Genomic DNA, 18,087 nt, shown 5'->3' on the forward strand with positions numbered 1-18,087 from the left:
ACCACTTTGGGGGGCTGATGCAGGAGTTCAAGACCAGCATGGGCAACATAGGGAGACTTCATCCCTACCTGGGGAAGGAAAAAAAAAAAAAAAAAAAAAAAAAGAAGGAAGAAGCAGTGTCTAAAGTATCTGCCCCGGCAACGTTTGTTCAAAAGTGTTCATTATGTTTCTTCCTTTTTTCTTACTTTTGTGGCTGAAAATGTATTTACAATTCACCGTAAATGATAAACAAAAATGGCATTGGCACACATATTTGTATGTTTGTGAACTTGGATTTTTTTCTAGCTTACAGTCTACTTTTGGAGATTTGTGCAATTTTTCTTTAGTTAAGAAATAAGTATAAATATAACTGATTTATGGACTATCAGGCTACATCCTGATCTGATAGTCCATTTTCATACTGTTAGGAAAGTATAGCTGAACCACCTTAAACTAAGTTTCCTGGAATATAGATCTGTTGTGACAGGATTAACTTTACCAACCAACCTCTTTCATAGCTTCTGTAGTCAAGAGAACATTTATTGTGTCCTTTCTCAAAAAGATGAGTAGAAATTCTTCTTCTTTTTTTCTTTTTTCCAGACAGGGTCTTGTTAAGTTGCTCAGGCTGGCTTCAAGCAACCCGCCTGCCCAGCTTTAAAAAAAAAATTCTCTTTGGTACTACCACGTGAACACACCCAGAGAAATCATAACTCAGCTTTGCTAATACTAGACATTTACCAAAGGAAAAGTGGTAGATGACTGTCTAGTTATTTTTGGTTATATATTTATAATTTGTAAATTAATTTCACATGTATTACTTCATTTGACTTTCACAATAAACAAGTAAAGCAGATAAAATAAATATTAGCTCCAATTTTACAGACTGAAAAACAGATCTATTGTTAATAGAGACGTTAAGTGATTTTCCAAGAATTACATGTCACTAAACAGCAGAGCAGGAGTTAGTTCTCTTCCACTGTGCTTATCTGGTAGCAAAATCAGTCTACAGTCTTAATAGCATATTGGGCCACTTCCCTGGATATATTACCAAATGTGTTCATCTTATTAGGGGAAAAATGAGTATGCCTAAGGAAATTTAATAAACATGTTATTTCTCCAGGTAAATCAAATTTCATAGTGGAAAGTGAGTTAGACAATGTTATAGATACTTTTGTGATCAGGAGATGGCAAATCAGATGGTGCACAGAACAATAAAGTCTCTGTTAATTCTGTTAATAAACCATGCCTCTTTTCTGCTTTCCCTTCTTCCAGGCATGTTTTCTTACAAAATATGTTGACATTGTTCATTTGAGATTTTCTCTTTCTCAACCCGTTATGGCACCGAATGCAGCACGGTAGAGGAAAGATCAGATTGCTAAATGCCATACAGGTGTTTAAATCTCCTCTTTGGTGATGTACTGAGTTTGTCACTTCGTTGTAATTTAAGGTTTGAATTATGGATACTTAACCAGGAATGGGACACTAGTTTCCTCCTTCTACAGGGAAAAGGTGTCTCATATCCTTCAAAAGACTAGTGAAGTAGATGATGTTCAATTTCTACTAAACCCTTTATTGACTGTTGAGGGGACACATATATGAGGCATAAAAATTTGCTCTGAAGGAGCATAAACCTAGTACATGTAATTAAAAATGGCTACAGTTTATAAAGCACTTTTACATACATTCTCTCATTTAATATTCACAACAATGCAGTACCTGTGGTGTATCCTCTTTATTTAATGGATGGGAAGACTAAGGCCCAGAAAGATTAAATAACTTGCTCAGCCAGGCACAGTGGCTCACACCTATAATCTCACCACTTTGGGAGAGTGAGGTGGAAGGATCACTTGAGCCCAGCAGTTCAAGACCAGCTTGAGCAACATAGTGAGATTCCATCTCTACAAAAAGTAATTTAAAAAAATTATCTGGGCATAGTGGTGCATGCCTGTGGTCCCAGCTACTTGGGAGGCTGAGGTGGAAGGATCGCATGAGCCCAGGAGGTCAAGGCTGCAGTGAGCCGTGATGGTGCGACTGCACTCCAGCCTGGGTGACTGAGTAAGACCCTATCTCTAAAAAAAATTATAAAGTATTCTAAAGGAAGAACAGATTGAACAATTTTTTATTTATTTGTCTCCTCCTCCTAGTGGCAGGCTTTTAAATATGGAAGGTGAAGAAATAAAGAGCCAGGTGTGGTGGTACACACCTGTAGTCCTAACTACTCAGGAGGCTGAGGCAGGAGGATCGCTGGACTCCAGCCCACGAGTTCAAGGCTGTGGTGTGCTATGATTGTGCCACTGCACGCCAGCCTGGGTAACAGAGTGAGACTCTGTCTCTAAAAAACAAATAATAAATAAATAAAGAAGTAACTTGCTCAAGGTCACAGAGATAGTGACTGATAATTATTAGTGTAGTACTTTTATGTAAGTGGCAGTATTGTATAGTGGTTTAAAAGTGAACGTTCTGGGCCTGGTGCGGTGGCTCACCCCTGTAATCCCAGCACTTTGGGAGGCCAAGGTAGGTGGATCACCAGAGGGCAGGAATTCGTGACCAGCCTGGCCAACATGGTGAAACCCTGTCTCTACTAAAAATACAAAAATTAGCTGGATGTGATTGCTTGCACCTGTAATCTCAGCTACTCGGAGGCTGAGGCAGGAGAATTGCTTGAACTTGGGAGGTGGAGGTTGCAGTGAGCTGAGACCATGCCATTGCACTCCAGCCTGGGTGACAAGAGCGAAACCCCATCTCAAAAAAAAAAAAAAAAAAGTGAAGGTTCTGAAGTAAGACATCTGGATTTCAATTCAGGTTTTGTTTCTTACTAGTTGCATAACCTTGGGCATCCTCTGTAAGCATCAGTTTCCTCATCTATGGAGATAAACTCAATTTTGCAGAGTTGTGAGGATTAGATAAAGTGTATGTGAAATATCTACCTCAGTTCTGGCATAAAAATGGGAGTTATTTGAATGTAAGGCAATGTGATTGCCAACTTGAGATAGAAGTAAATTTTAAAAGGAGAACGATAATACCCATTTGGAAAAGTGGTTTTAAAAAGTTTCATAGCATTGGAGTTGGGCCTTGAGCATGAGATTTTGTGTACAAATCTGATCTTTGATCAACTAGGGAACGAACTTACCAGTTTAGGTCTTTGAAGATTCAGAAGTACAACTGAGTGCTCTCATTGCTATGTTAAAAATTCTAAGATCTTATTAGATTGTACATGATGATTTGAGAGAGAATATGTATGCTTGCTTTCAAAGTGAGGTTGGAGGTTTGATCTTCTTGTAGTTGACTTTTCAAAAAGAAGAATTAGATTGCCTCCTTGAAGCTAATTCACCTCTCTTTTAGGCTTTCCCACTTAAAATCTTTTTTAGAAGGATACAAATCTTATAGATCAATTTAGATAAGGCCTAACTTTCTAAAAATGATTCCTAGTAGCAGCTGCGTCAGTTTTTATGAATTGCCCCTTTTGCCTGAGAGTTGTTTTGTTTTCTGGAATCTTTTTTTGTTTTGTTTTGTTTTTGTTTTCGTTTTTTTTTTTGAGACGGAGTCTTGCTCTGTCTCCCAGGCTGGAGTGCAGTAGCGCAATCTCGGCTCACTGCGACCTCCACTTCCCGGATTCAAGTGATTCTCCTGCCTCAGCCTCCCTAGTAGCTGGGATTACAGGCACCTGCCACCATACCTGACTTAATTTTTTGTATTTTTAGTAGAGACAGGGTTTTGCCACGTTGGCCAGGCTGGTCCCGAACTCCTGACCTCAGGTGATCCACCCACCTCGGCCTCCCAAAATGCTGGTATTACTGGTGTGAGCCACTGCGCCTGGCCTCTGGGTTTCTTTTTCTTTTTTTTTTTTTTTAACGTCTCCTCTGACTCTGGTTTTTCTCATTTAGCTTTCAGGAGCATAAACTCTCTTGGTTTTCTGCCTACCTCCACATCACTCCTCCTTAGTTTCTTTGCTCACGTCTTTTTCCCACTGACCCCTGAATATCGGCATGTCCTAGGGCTTGTCCCCTGATCTTTTTCTCCATGTATTCTACTGGTGGTTTCATCCAGTCTCCTAAGTTCATACATCATGTATATGTCAATGACTTCAAATTTATAATTCTAGTCCAGACCTTTTCCCTGAATCCTCCACCAGAGCTGTATATCCAGCTGCTTACTTAATATCTCCACTTGGGTAACTGCTAGATGTTTCAGACTTACCCTGTCTAACCCTGAGGTCTTGATCTTACCCCCTAAAACTTACTCTGCCCCCAGCCATCCTCATCTCAGGAGTTGGCAATTCCACCCTTTCAGTTGATCAGACTCAAAACTTTGGAGTCATCCTTGGCTCTTCTTTCTTGCACACTGTAGTCCTGATCCGGTCAAGAAATCCTGGTGGCTTTTCTTTCAAAATATATCCAGGATCTGACCACCTCTCACCATCCTCACTACTCATACCTTAGCCCAGGCTACCACGTACCCCTAGCCTGGATCACTGCCAGAGCCTCCTAACTGGTCTCCCTGTTCCTTCTCTGCCCCGCGTAGTTTGTTCTCTATAAAGAAGCCACAGACATTCTTTCTAAACATAAGTCACTCTGCTCAGAATCCTTCAATGACTTCCCATTTCTCTAAGAGTAAAAACCAATATCCTTACAGTGGCCTACAAGGTCCTTCACAATCTGGCCCCCACTACCTCTCCGAGCTTCCATCCCTGTCCCCTTGCCCACTCTGCTTCTGCCATTCGCCTTTTAATGGGGCTCACTCTGACTGCCTGCTTGAAACTTCCTGTGTCCCTTTTCCCCCAAGTATTCCCAAACCCCTCCTATTACTCCTTTTCTTTTTTTGTAGCACTTAATACTTTCTAACATTATCTATTTTACTTCTTTATTGTAGTCATTGCTTACTATCCATATATTTACATGTCTGCTAGAATGTAAACACCACAAGAGTAAGGATCTATTTCATTCAGTGGTAGATCCCAAGCATCTAGCACAGTGCCTAGCACACATGTTCATTTTTTCACCATTTGGATCTTTAAAATTCTCTACTTTGATGCTATAATGATTTTTCACATTCTGTACTTGCAGGACATGGTGTTATTCATATTTATTCAATACTTATTCGACAAATAAGCTCAAACTAAGGAAACCTCAGAATAATTGAGTAACCAGTAATGCTGTCCGTTGATGGAGGAGAGAGTTGGTGTGTTTTGCTCTGATTCACTTATGCCTTTGCTGAAATTTTAAGATAAATAGAAGAAATTTCTGGTCCCTCAAGCAACTGTGTCTTCACTGTCCACTGAAAAATCTCAAAGAGTCTGGAGTGGTGTGTGTAAGAATAGGATGCAGGATGCAGAACCATAACCAGGCCTCACGTCTGCATAGCTTTGGTCGAGCATTGAGCATAGGGCCTCGTGAGATAACTGATAAATGTCAAATATGACAATAATAAATGCCGAAGAATGAAGTGACAATGATAATGAAGTTACCAAAAATGATGGTAACTTTTCTCATTGGCATGAAATGCTCTATCTTCAATCTGAAGCTGATGATTTAGTTTTAATTACTCTCATCTCTCTCCCCTGCTACTCAGATTGAAAATCAGCTACTTAGTACCTGTGTTCTTTGACTCTAGACCGTATCATTGGGTCAAATTTCAGTTTTTAAATTTTAGATCCACATGGTTCTCCGTCAAGAAGATGACTGACTCATATTGAAATCTGTAAAATATGTATCATATTGAAATCTGTAAAATATGTATCATATTGAAATCTGTAAAATATGTATCCATTAGCTTGTTTTTTAAAAACTCCCTTTTAAGTGGGTTGACTTTGTGGCAGATAGTAATTGACTGTTCTCAAAAGAAACTTTGACCTGGTAGGAAGATCCCATTTACCTGATGCTATGATTCAAGACAGACAGATCATTTGCTTGCTAGCAGGGCAATTAGGTGAACTTCAAGTCCACTAGTAATTGGAAATGAATTTTTTTTTTTTTTTGAGACTGAGTCTCATTCTGTCGCCCAGGCTGGAGTGCAGTGGCATGCTCTCAGCTCACTGCAACCTCTGCCTCCTGGGTTCAAGCGATTCTTCTGCCTCAGCCTCCCGAGTAGCTGGGATTACAGGTAGCTGCCACCACGCCTGGCTAATTTTTGTATTTTTGGTAGAGATGGGGTTTCACCATGTTGGCCAGGTTGGTCTCAAACTCCTGACTCCTGGTGATCTGTCTGCCTCGGCCTCCCAAAGTGCTGGGTTATAGGCATTAACCACCGCCCTTGGCCATGAATTGTATTTTTAAACCAGAAATGAAAATTTGAGGCTAATAAGTCAGTACAGGGAGCATGTAAACCTCAAAAGGTATTTTTTAGCTTTGAGTGGTGCCAGATGCTGCCAAGGGTCAATCAAAACTGGAGTGTGGCTATTGGACCTTGCTAGGCAGAGCACCTCCATTTACACTGTGGTCAGAGCAGCAGTACTGCTCCAAGCCAGAGCTAAGGGCACTGAGCCACGCAAATAGGAACAGCATACAAGCCTTCATCTCTCTGTGGCTTCCTCAGAGGGAGATTCATGTAACATTTGCCAATAATTGATATGTGTCAAGCACTTCCCCAAAATCTCACAGAACCACCACAAGGATGAGTGTAATAAATAACACATACTTAGAGCCAAGGAAACAATTCTGCAAAGCTGTGCTTGTTCAAAGTCATTCGCATTATGCTTAAAGCTGGGATTTGAACACAGGTTTCAGACAAATATGTCTGAAATATACTCTTTTTATGAAGGAGTCTGCATTCCTTCATTGCTAATCCAGAGATAGGAATGCTGCTATTTTCAGCCATACTGGACCTACACCAAAGATTGCTTTGCACGTTTCCCTTCTGTTCTCTCAGAACTAAGAACAGAGACCATGTTGAGCTGTTCCAGCACTCAGAGCATGCTTCACAGCCAGGGAGAAAACTCTGAAGGAAACCAGCTTTTGTTTTGATATAATTAATCGGAATGAGAAAATATCTATACCCTTATTTTCAGCCCCAACTTCTCTTTTGATCTCTAGTACATTGTGAATATGAGAAAACTGAGGCCATGCAAAGTTACTTTTCACAACCTGTGACAAGCAGAACATGGACCATACATAGCTTTGTGTTCAATTTTGCTTTCTACAGTAAACATTAAGCATAGCAGAAGAACAAAAATGGACATGTACAAATTTATAGCAAGATCTATCCTTTATTTGATTAACATAAATACTATTGTAGGAAAATGGAAAAAGATAAACTGCTTGAAATTTAGTCACATATAAATGCTCTGAGGCCACTGGTGGATCATTAGTCTCCTGAGAGAGCTCTAAAGAATTAGTGTGTTGGAAAACTGTTCCCTCTTGTTAATGTGTAAATTTCACCAGCGGGTTTTTTTTTAAGACAGGGTGTCACTCTCTTGTCCAGGCTGGAATGCAGGGGTGCAATCACACCTCACTGTAGCTTCGACCTCCTGGGCTCAAGCAATCCTCCCACCTCAGCCTCCCAAGTAGCTAGGACCACAGGTGCACACCACCACACATGGCTAATTTTTAAATTTTTTGTAGAGACGGGGTTCTCACCACATTGCCCAGGCTGGTCTCAAAGTTCTGTGCTCAAACAATCCTCCTGCCTTGGCTCCCTGCCAAAGCACTGGGATTACAGGTGCAAGCCACTGCATCTGGCCTTCACTAGGTTTTTCATTTTGTTTTGCATGTGTCTCAGGTTTTATTTGATAAAATGCAGTATACTTTGAATCATCTCAAATTTCATTTCTAATATGGACATTGGCATGTCTCAAATCCTTGGATTAATAATCAAAGTTTGTTCAAGTTTGAGGAACCTAAATTAGCCAATTAGATAAGGGTCCTTTCATGTTTTTATATCAACTAGAAAATAAATTGTTTTGATATGGGATGAATAGAAATAGAAATCTTAATTTGAAGAATCTTCCCCTTGTGAGGCTATACTAAATGGCTTTTGCCTGACATTTACAAGGTGGCTTTGGGTTGTGGAGAGAGTTGTCTGATCCATTGAGAGTACATTTCTTACCTTCAACATCTAGGGCATCCTTTGAGAGAAGCCCTTGCAGTCACTAACTCTAAGGATTATAGAGCATAAGGGTAAGCAGGCCTTCTTATGTATTCATGCTATCAGGAAGGGTCTTCAGCACCCAAACAAAGTTCTAGGGGCTGTACATTGCTGATGTGTTAACCCTCAGCTGCCCATGTAGTGTCTATTTCCCCCTATGCTTTCCCCCCTTTCTATCCCTATCATTATATCTCTGGCTCTTTTCCCCCTCTCCCCTTGGGCAGCTTACTTGTAATTAGAAAGTTTATATTCCCTCATAACAGATTGTAAAAGTGCTCATTTAAAGGGCAATGCACACCAAATTGGAGGTGTATAATTGCAAACGTGGAATCCCTATATCTCTGTTATGCAATCCCTATATCTCTGTATCTATGTTAAATTGAACTGATGCTTTTTTGAAGTAAAATGGTAAGAACAATGGCAACATCTAGTCTTCAGAGCGTAGTTTAAGATTTTTGCCCAATCCTCCAACCCATGCAATGGTGTGCTTTGAAAACCACAGATTTCTTTTAGACAAATATAACATTTATTTCCCACATTTCTTTTTGATGTAACATTTTAGTTAACATTTTTATCAACATTTTAATCTACAAGATGCTTCCACACTATCTCTCATTGGAGTCTCAGGACCACCGTGTGAAATGGGCAATATCAGGGCTTCTATCTAGCAAGAAAAGAACCAGATTTGGGGTGGTGAAACAACTTGCTCAGGGTTGCAAGGATGGTATGTGGTGCAGCCAGGGTTTGAGCTTGGGTCTTCTTAAAAGTGTGGCTGTTAAATAAAATACTTAAGTGCCTGCCAAAAAAGTATAACAGTAACTTAGGACCTGAAAGGCATTGTACAGGTCAGGTAGTTGCACTCCTCCCCCTGCCCTACAAAAAAAGAAAGGTAAAGGAACTAACGCATGCAATGGTTAAGTTGCTTGCCAAAAGCCACAGTTATAAAAGTAGCAGAACTGGGTGTAACACCCAAGAACATCCATGGAAAATAAATGGAAGCTTATTACAGCCCAGCCTGTAAATATGTACATAGAAACAGAATGTGTATGTAAAAACAAAATTTTTAGAGGAGTGAAATTAGTTTCTCTCCTAACCCTGGTCAACTCATAGGGTTCATTTCCCAATCAGGAGGTTGCTTTGCCATTTTGACATGATCCATTTTCTCAGAGTTGCCAAGAGCAATTGCATCTGGCTTTGTTGTCTTTCTTTCATGGATCTATTTGGAGCTCAGGGACAAGGTTGTTATGCGGCAGATTGTCCCTCACAATGCAAGGCTCACAGTAGTATCCTTATAAACCAAAGTTCACTGTACACTGGGCCAGGAATGGGCTGCTGAAGGTGACCTCTTCTTCATGTTGGTTGGTTTATCTCTGTTGGTTGGTTGTGTTTATCTCTGTTCACTATAAGGTTCTGACAGAAGCAAAGTCTTGGGCCCCGTTACATGTCCCCAGCCTGGTGGATGATGGTTACAGAGTGCTGGAAACTTTTTTATTGATTTAAAATGGAGTTATAACTGAAGAGTTGCCCTATCTCAGTCTTCTTAGCACTGCAACCAATTAAAATAGAAAGGCTTAAAATGTTAATTTTGTTTTTGGCCTAGAGTCTTAAATACTAGGGTTTAAAAGTTTCATTTACTTTCTCTCTCCCTCTCTCCCTCCCTCCCTTCCTTCTTTCTTCCCTCCCTCCCTTCTTTCCTTTTTCCTTTTTCTTAACTATGCAGAATGCTTTGCTACTTTGCAAAATAAAGAGTAATCACATCGCTTTTTCATCAAGATTTTCAAATATAAGTAGTTTTGTTTTTCTATTTTTCATTCAAAAATAGGGTTTATAACATTTCCTTGACACAGGATATATATATATATTTAGAGACAGCGTCTTCCTATGTTGCTTAGGCTGGCCTTGAATTCCTGGTGTCAAGTGATCCTCCTGTCTCAGCCTCCCCAAGTGCTGGGATCACAGGCATTAGCCACTGTACTCAGCTTTTATTAATCTAAATATGATAATTTACCCACTGAGATTCATGTGTGCTGATTAAATTTACTCTCAATCCCTATATGTATTTCTTGTATTTTTGTTGTTGTTATGTGGCCTGGAAATGTTTCCTTTATTCATTTATTCATTCCCTTCACAATTTACTTCCAAAAAGGCTATGAAGATATTTATGCACATATACATTTTCTGATTCAACTCTCATGGTAACCTTTTATAAGGAAAGCAGTGCTAATAGTGGTTCTCCTACTAATAGATAAGAATATTGAGGCTCAGAGAGGTTTAAAAGGTTTGCCTAAGGTTGTACAGTTAAGTAACAGAGTTGCCATTAGAATAGATTTCCAATTTATTCTAATGGCAACCTTAATTATTGTTGTTTGACTTGCTCTAATTATAAATCAGTTAAACAGATTCAAGCGTTCATTTGAGTATCTATTGTGTGCCATAGACACACAATATGGCACACAATATGTCTATGGCACACAATATGGGGATACAATGCTAAGAACAGATACTTTCTCACACACAGCTCAATAAACAAGTAAGTTCGTAAGAAACAAAGTAGTTTTCAAATAGTGATATTTTCTTCAAAGGAAACAAATTGAGATGGAAGGTAATGGTAAGAGATGGTAAGAGACAACTTGGGCCAGTCAGGGACAATCTCATTGAAAAGCTGATAGTAAGTACATCCTTTGGGTAAAGAGTAGTATAAGGTACTTTGAAGGTACAAAAATAAGACAGCTTTCTATTGCCCTTAGGAGGCCTATAACAGAATTTCTCAAGTCTCTAAGGCCAATCAAGAGTTGGATTTTTTTATCCAACTTATTTTTAATTGATGTATTGTTAAAAATCTGCATGTCAAAAATGAAAATGTCTTGCATACTTTGCTGTAGGACCCAATCATTGTTTTTTCTTCATATACTGCATTAGTCTGTTTTCACACTGCTAATAAAGACTTACAGGCCGGGCGCGGTGGCTCATGCCTGTAATCCCAGCTCTTTGGGAGGCCGAGGCAGGCGGATCACCTGAGGTCAGGAGTTCGAGACCAGCCTGACCAACATGGAGAAACCCCATCTCTACTAAAAATACAAAATTAGCTGGGCTTGGTGGCACATGCCTGTAATCCCAGCTACTAGGGAGGCTGAGGCAGGAGAATCACTTGAACCTGGGAGGCGGAGGTTGTGATGAGCCAAGATTGTGCCATTGCACTCCAGCCTGGGCAACAAGAGTGAAACTCCTACTTAAAAAAAAAAAAAAAAAAAGACTTACCCGAGACCGGGTAATTTATGAAGAAAAAGAGGTTTAATGGACTCACAGTCCCATATGGCTGGGGAGGCTTCACAGTCATGGTGGAAGATGGAGGAGGAGCAAAGTCATGTCTTACATGGTGGCAGACAAAGGAGTATGTGCAGGGGAACTGCCCTTTATAAAACCATCAGATCACATGAGACTTATTCACTGTCATGAGAATAGCACAAGAAACACCTGCCCCCATGATTTAATTACCTCCCACCAGCTTGCTCCCATGACGTGGGAATTATGGGAGCTACAATTCAAGATGAAATTTGGGTAGGGAACACAGCCAAACCATATCATTCTGCCCCTGGCTCCTCCCAAATCTCATGTCCTCACATTTCAAAACCAATTATGCCTTCCCAATAGTCCCTCAAAGTCTTAACTCATTTCAGCATTAACTCAAAAGTCCACAGTCCAAAGTCTCATCTGAGACAAGGCAGATTCATCTGCCTATGAATCTGTGAAATCGAAAGCAAGTTAGTTACTTCCTAGATACAATAGGGGTACATGCATTGGGTAAATACACCCATTCGAAATGGGAGAAATTGGCCAAAACAAAGGGGCTACAGGTCCTATGCAAGTCTGAAATCCAATAGGGCAGTCATTAAACCTTAAAGTTCCAAAACGATCTTCTTTGATTCCATGTCTCACATTCAGGGCACATTGATGTAAGAGGTGTTCTCCCATGGCCTTGGGAAGCTCTGCCCCTGTGGCTTTGCAGGGTACAGCCCCCCTTCTGGCTGCTTTCATGGTCTGGCATTGAGTGTCTGCAGCTTTTCCAGATGCACAGTGTAGGCTGTCAGTGGATCTACCATTCTAGGGTCTGGGGGGGACGGTAGCCCTCTTTTCATAGCTCCACTAGGCAGTACCCCACTGGGGAATCTGTGTAGGGGCTCCAATCCCACATTTCCCTTCCACACTGCCTTAGCAGAGGTTCTTCATAAGGGCCCTGCCCCTGCAGCAAACTTCTGCCTGGACATCCAGGCATTTCCATACATCCTCTGAAATCTAGGTGGAGGTTCCCAAACCTCAATTCTTGATTTCTGCATACCCGCAGACTCAACACCATGTGGAAGCTGCCAAGGCTTGGGGCTTGCACCCTCTGAAGCCATGGCCTGAGCTGTACCTTGGCCCCTTTTAGCCATGGCTGGTGCAGCTAGGATACGGTACACTAAGTCCCTAAGCTGCACACAGCAGGGGGGCTCTGGGCCTGGCCCGTGAAACCATTTTTTCCTTCTAGGCCTCGAGGCCTGTGATAAGAAGGGCTACGTTGAAGGTCTCTGACATGCCTTGGGGACATTTTCACCATTGTCTTGGCAATTAACATTGAGCTTCTTGTCACTTATGCAAATTCTGCAAATGTCTGCAGCTGGCTTGAACTTCTCCCCAGAAAATGGATTTTTCTTTTTCTTCTTCTTTTTTTATTATTATACTTTAAGTTATGGAATACATGTGCAGAACATGCAGGTTTGTTACATAGGTATACATGTGCCAAGGTGGTTTGCTGTACCCATCAACCTGTCATCTACATTAGGCATTTCTCCTAATGCTATCCCTCCTGTAGTCCCCCACTCCCCCAACCAGCCCTGGAGTGTGATGTTCCCCTCCTGTGTCCATGTGTTCTGATGTTCAACTCCCACTTATGAGTGAGAGCATGTGGTGTTTGGTTTTCTGTTCCTATGTTAGTTTCCTGAGAATGATGGTTTCCAGCTTCATCCATGTCCCTGCAAAGGACATGAACTCATCCTTTTTTATGGCTGCATAGTATTCCATGGTGTATATGTGCCACATTTTCTTTATCCAGTCTATCATTGATGGGCATTTGGGTTGGTTCCAAGTCTTTGCTATTGTGAATAGTGCTGCAATAAACATATGTGTGCATGTGTCTTTATAGTAGAATGATTTATAATCCTTTGGGTATATACCCAGTAATGGGATTGCTGGGTCAAATGGTATTTCTAGTTCTAGTTCCTTGAGGAATCGACACACTATCTTCCACAATGGTTGAACTAATTTACACTCCCACCAACAGTGTAAAAGCGTTTTTATTTCTCCACATCCTCTCCAGCATCTGTTGTTTCCTGACATTTTAATGATTGCCATTCTAACTGGCGTGAGATAGTATCTCATTGTGGTTTTGATTTGCATTTCTCTAATGACCAGTGATGATGATCTTTTTTTTTTTATATGTTTGTTGGCTGCATAAATGTCTTCTTTTGAAAAATGTTCATATCCTTCACCTACTTTTTGATGGGGTTGTTTGTTTTTTTCTTGTAAATTTAGGTTCCTTATAGATTCTGGATATTAGCCCTTTGTCAGATGGATAGATTGCAAAAATTTTCTCCCATTCTGTAGGTTGCCTGTTCACTCTGATGGTAGTTCCTTTTGCTGTGCAGAAGCGCTTTAGTTTAGTTAGATCCGATTTGTCAATTTTGGCTTTTGTTGCCATTGCTTTTGGTGTTTTAGTCATGAAGTCTTTGCCCATGCCTATTTCCTGAATGGTATTGCCTAGGTTTTCTTCTAAGGTTTTTATGGTTCTGTTGCATCGTCAGGCTGCAAATTTTCCAAACTTTTATGCTCTGCTTCCTCTTGAACACTTTGCTGCTTAGAAATTTTTTCCACCAGATACCCCAAATCATCCTTTCAAGTTCAAAGTTCCACAGATCTCTAGGGCAGGGACAAAATGCCACCAGTCTCTTTGTATAGCAAGTGTGACCTTTACTCCAGTTCCCAACAAATTCCTCATCTCCATCTGAGACCACCTCAGAAGCCATTCAACAGGTCTCTAGGAAGTTCCAAACTTCCCTACATCTTCCTTTCTTCTGAGCCCTCCAAGTCTCTAGGAAGTTTCAAACTTTCCCACATTTTCCTGTCTTCTTCTGAGCCCTCCAGACTGTTCTAACCTCTGCCTGTTACCTAGTTCCAAAGTTGCTTCCACACTTTTGGGTATCTTTACAGCAGCACCCCACTACCCAATACCAATTTACTGTATTAGTCTGTTCTCATGCTGCTAATAAAGACATACCCAAGACTGGGTAATTTATAAAGAAAAGAGGTTTAATGGACTCAACAGTTCCATATGGCTGGGGAGGCCTCACAATCATGGTGGAAGGTGGAGGAGGAGCAAAACAATGTCTTACATGGCAGGAGACAAGAGTGTGCATGCAGAGGAACTGCCCTTTATGAAACCATCAGATCTCATGAGACTTATTCACTATCATGAGAACAGCACAGGAAAAACCCACCCCCATGATTCAATTAAGTCCCACCAGGTCCCTCCTAGGACACATGGGGATTATGGGAGTTACAATTCAAGATGAGATTTGGATGGGAACACAGCCAAGCCACATTATATACTTTATTAGCTACTTATTTCTTCTAATAATACACTTGTGTTACTTAGTTCTCATGTGGTTATTCTTCTTATTACCTTTTTTTGAGATGAAGTCTCACTATGTTGCCCAGGCTAGTCTCAAACTCCTGGGCATGAGCCGTCCTCCCACATGGCCTCCCAAAGTGCTGGGATTACAGATGTGAGCCATCACTCCTGGCCTCATGTGGTTATTACAGTGAATGATTAAGACATCTTCTCTCCTTCACTTTGTCCCTACTTTTTCTCAGATTTTTTTCAATTATGTCTATGCTTTTCTTGTTTTTTTCTAGCTTTTCTAACCTTGCATTTATTTTCCTTCAGATCTCAACATCTGCTGCAATTTGACTATTCAGGTTAGTGACAATTTGCCCATTTATCAGTTTTGTGCCTTAGGCAGTATTCACCAGCATTCTCCTACTTGAGATGAATAAGGATCTTTATTTCTCTGACCACTTGTTTACTCATTCATGGGGACATTTAATATTTACAGAACACTTTCATCAAAACAAACTAGTTTTTTCTTTTCAAAATGTAATATACTAGCACAGGAACTTGAGAGAAGAGGTAATAATACAGAAGAAATCTAGAGAACTGATCATGAAGAAATAATTAAACTAAAAGCTGCTGCTTATAGTAAGGTAGACCAAGTTTGTCCTGTGTTCCAAATTATACTTAGCCAAAAATAAATATTTATAGATAATTGAATAATAGTTTTTAGAAATGATTACTCATGGGTGGAAATTATCCCTATAATGTAGGCCCCAAACTTCTAAAAGATTTTAAATTTGTGAGGGAGAAATAAACCCACAAACATTTGAAAATATCTAATTTTAACTTAAATTGAAAAACAGCAGTAGTGTATTTTTGTTAGGCCCTTGTATTGGGTAATATAGTCTATGTAAGTATGGGAAAGGCTGGTGAAAACTGTGGATTTATCTACAAAATGCATTGGTACATTGGGGAGTTTTGTGTGGGAAGTGTCCTAACACCTCAGGAAATGCTAAGGAAGAAATGGGTAGGGTAGACTGAACACTCCGCAAGGGTAGGGAGAGCTTCTTCTCTTCATTGCTCTAGCCCCAGCACCTAGCATATGCCTGGGACTCAATCTTTTCTTTTCTTTTCTTTTTTAACTGATTTCAGGTTGAGTTTATAGGCTAGCTGAGTTTATAGGCTGGTAGAGTACAAGGTCTACTAATTTCTCTACTCATGACTACTTTACTTTCTAATAGCACTTTATGTTCTTCAGGTGCTTTTTTTCTTTGTTCTTCAATGTATAATAAGGTGAGAACAGTTTTATCTCCATCTTGCAGGGAGAAGAGTTAGTTAAGAGAGTTTCTCAGGTCACACACAATGACAGGGTGAGGTTTAAACCTTAAATAATAGAAATAAAAGTGATTTTATAATTATCTAGAGTAGTTTCAATGTGAAATAACTTAAAGGTATGGAAATGGATGCCAAGAGGTATAGTCAGTCTTGATGGAGTAAAATAATGCCCTCTGCTTAGTGCCTTCTCTCAGGTGCTGCTTCTAGAAGAATGGGGTGTCTGAGTGTGAACATCACCCAACAAGTAGGTTAACAGATACCCACGCCCCTCTTGACCCACACACATATCAGTGGGATTTAGAATGCTGCCACATATTGATGATTGAATTTATGAAGCATTATAATATCCTCAATAATAAACCAAGTGTCCCTGTCCCAACTTGTTATCTCTGCTTCTGTGAACACATGTTTTCTTTTATATGCTCCTTACTCCTCAGTAGCTCTCTCAGGGTCTTTTCAGTTCCTGACCTTGTCCTTTTCAGCATTTTCTCACAGGACAATCCTTAGCTCCCTGTTTATTCCTCAAGCATTAATTGCTTTTTTCTGCCAGGTATTTCCTTGCTAGGCTCTTGAGCCCTCAGAGCTGTTCTGAATTATGGGGTTGGAATTGCCCAGGATTAGGAATCACCTAATGTCCCCACCATCCCCGCTTCCTTGTGAGGCACTTTCTCAAATCTGCATCCCTTTCACCTTCACAGCAACCCTGTAATGTACCCAAAGCAGTGTCACACTCGGTGCCTCCTTTTCTCTCCTGAAATAAAATTCCTAGATAAGAAGACCTCTATATTCCAGGCCTTGTCTTTGATTTTAGGAAAAAAAAAAGAAAACTACCTATATACATAATGTTTTTAAAAACCAGTAATGTCCCACTTGTTACAGAAAGGAGAAATAAAAGAAGTAAGGTAATGCTTGGGATACATGCTACAACATGGATGAACCATGAGGACATTACACCAAGTAAAATACTCCAGGCACAAAAGCACGAATACTGTATGGTTCCACTTAGATGAGGTACCCAGAGAAGTCACATTCATACATACTGAAAGTTGTATGGTGGTTTCCAAGGGGAGGGGGAAATGAGGAGTTATTTAATGGGTACAGAGTTTCAGCTTGAGAAAATGAAAAGTTCTGGAGCTGAATGGTGGTGACAGTTGTACAACAATGTAAATGTACTTAATATAGTACCCTTAAAATGGTTAATATGGCAAATTTTATGAAATAGGAATTTATCATGATAAAAAATTAAAAAGTAAGAAAAGTTACTGCTTGGGCAAAAGTATATCAAAAAAATAAAAATAGTCCCCACAAATTTCTAAAACAACCCTAATGAGGTGTTGCTGCCTAAATTGTGAACCAAATTGTGAACCAATGTGTAGTGTTTGAGACTGGGAAACTGATGCCCAAGATTTTAGCCTCAATAAGGAGTAGAGTTCATAATTTGACTCCAAAGACATTTCTTTCCCTACCATGCCAAGGCCATCTGATTCCCAGTCCAAAGAAGTTTTCTCTCTGCTCTGTAGGCTGCCTTAATCCAGAGTACACAGGCCTTCCATTTTCTTATCTGTCCTCCTGCCAGGGTATGGTCCTTTTCCTCCTGAACACTGACTGTATAATTACCAGACAAAACTAAACATATTTAAATTATAGGCAGTCCTCTATATCCAAGGTTCCACATCCTTGGATTCAACCAACCATGGATTGAAAATATTTGGGGGAAAAAAAACAATAAAAAAAACACTGGCCTGGGCAGCATAGTGAGATGCCATCTCTACAAAAACATTAAAATATTAGCTGAGCATTCCAGCACTTTGGGAGGCTGAGACAGGCAGATCACCTGAGGTCAGGAGTTCGAGACCACACTGGCCAACATGGCAAAACCCTGTCTGTACTAAAAATACAAAAATTAGCTAGGCATGATGGCAGCTGCCTGTAGTCCCAGCTACTCAGGAGGCTGAGGCAGGGAAAATTTCTTGAACCCGGGAAGCAGAGGTTGCAGTTAGCCAAGATCCCACCACTGCACTGCAGCCTGGGTGACAGAGCGAGACTCC

The 18,087-nt window shown here is 40.4% G+C and overlaps 1 protein-coding gene across 1 annotated transcript in view; it reads left to right on the plus strand.

Annotated features, from left to right (window-relative positions):
- Nucleotides 1–18,087, plus strand: part of SLC16A10 (solute carrier family 16 member 10) — a 140,317-nt gene that overhangs the window by 95,523 nt on the left and 26,707 nt on the right. The window lies entirely within an intron of this gene.

The sequence above is a fragment of the Pongo pygmaeus genome, chromosome 5 (assembly GCF_028885625.2).
Source record: "Pongo pygmaeus isolate AG05252 chromosome 5, NHGRI_mPonPyg2-v2.0_pri, whole genome shotgun sequence".
Taxonomy (NCBI): Eukaryota; Metazoa; Chordata; class Mammalia; order Primates; family Hominidae; genus Pongo; species Pongo pygmaeus.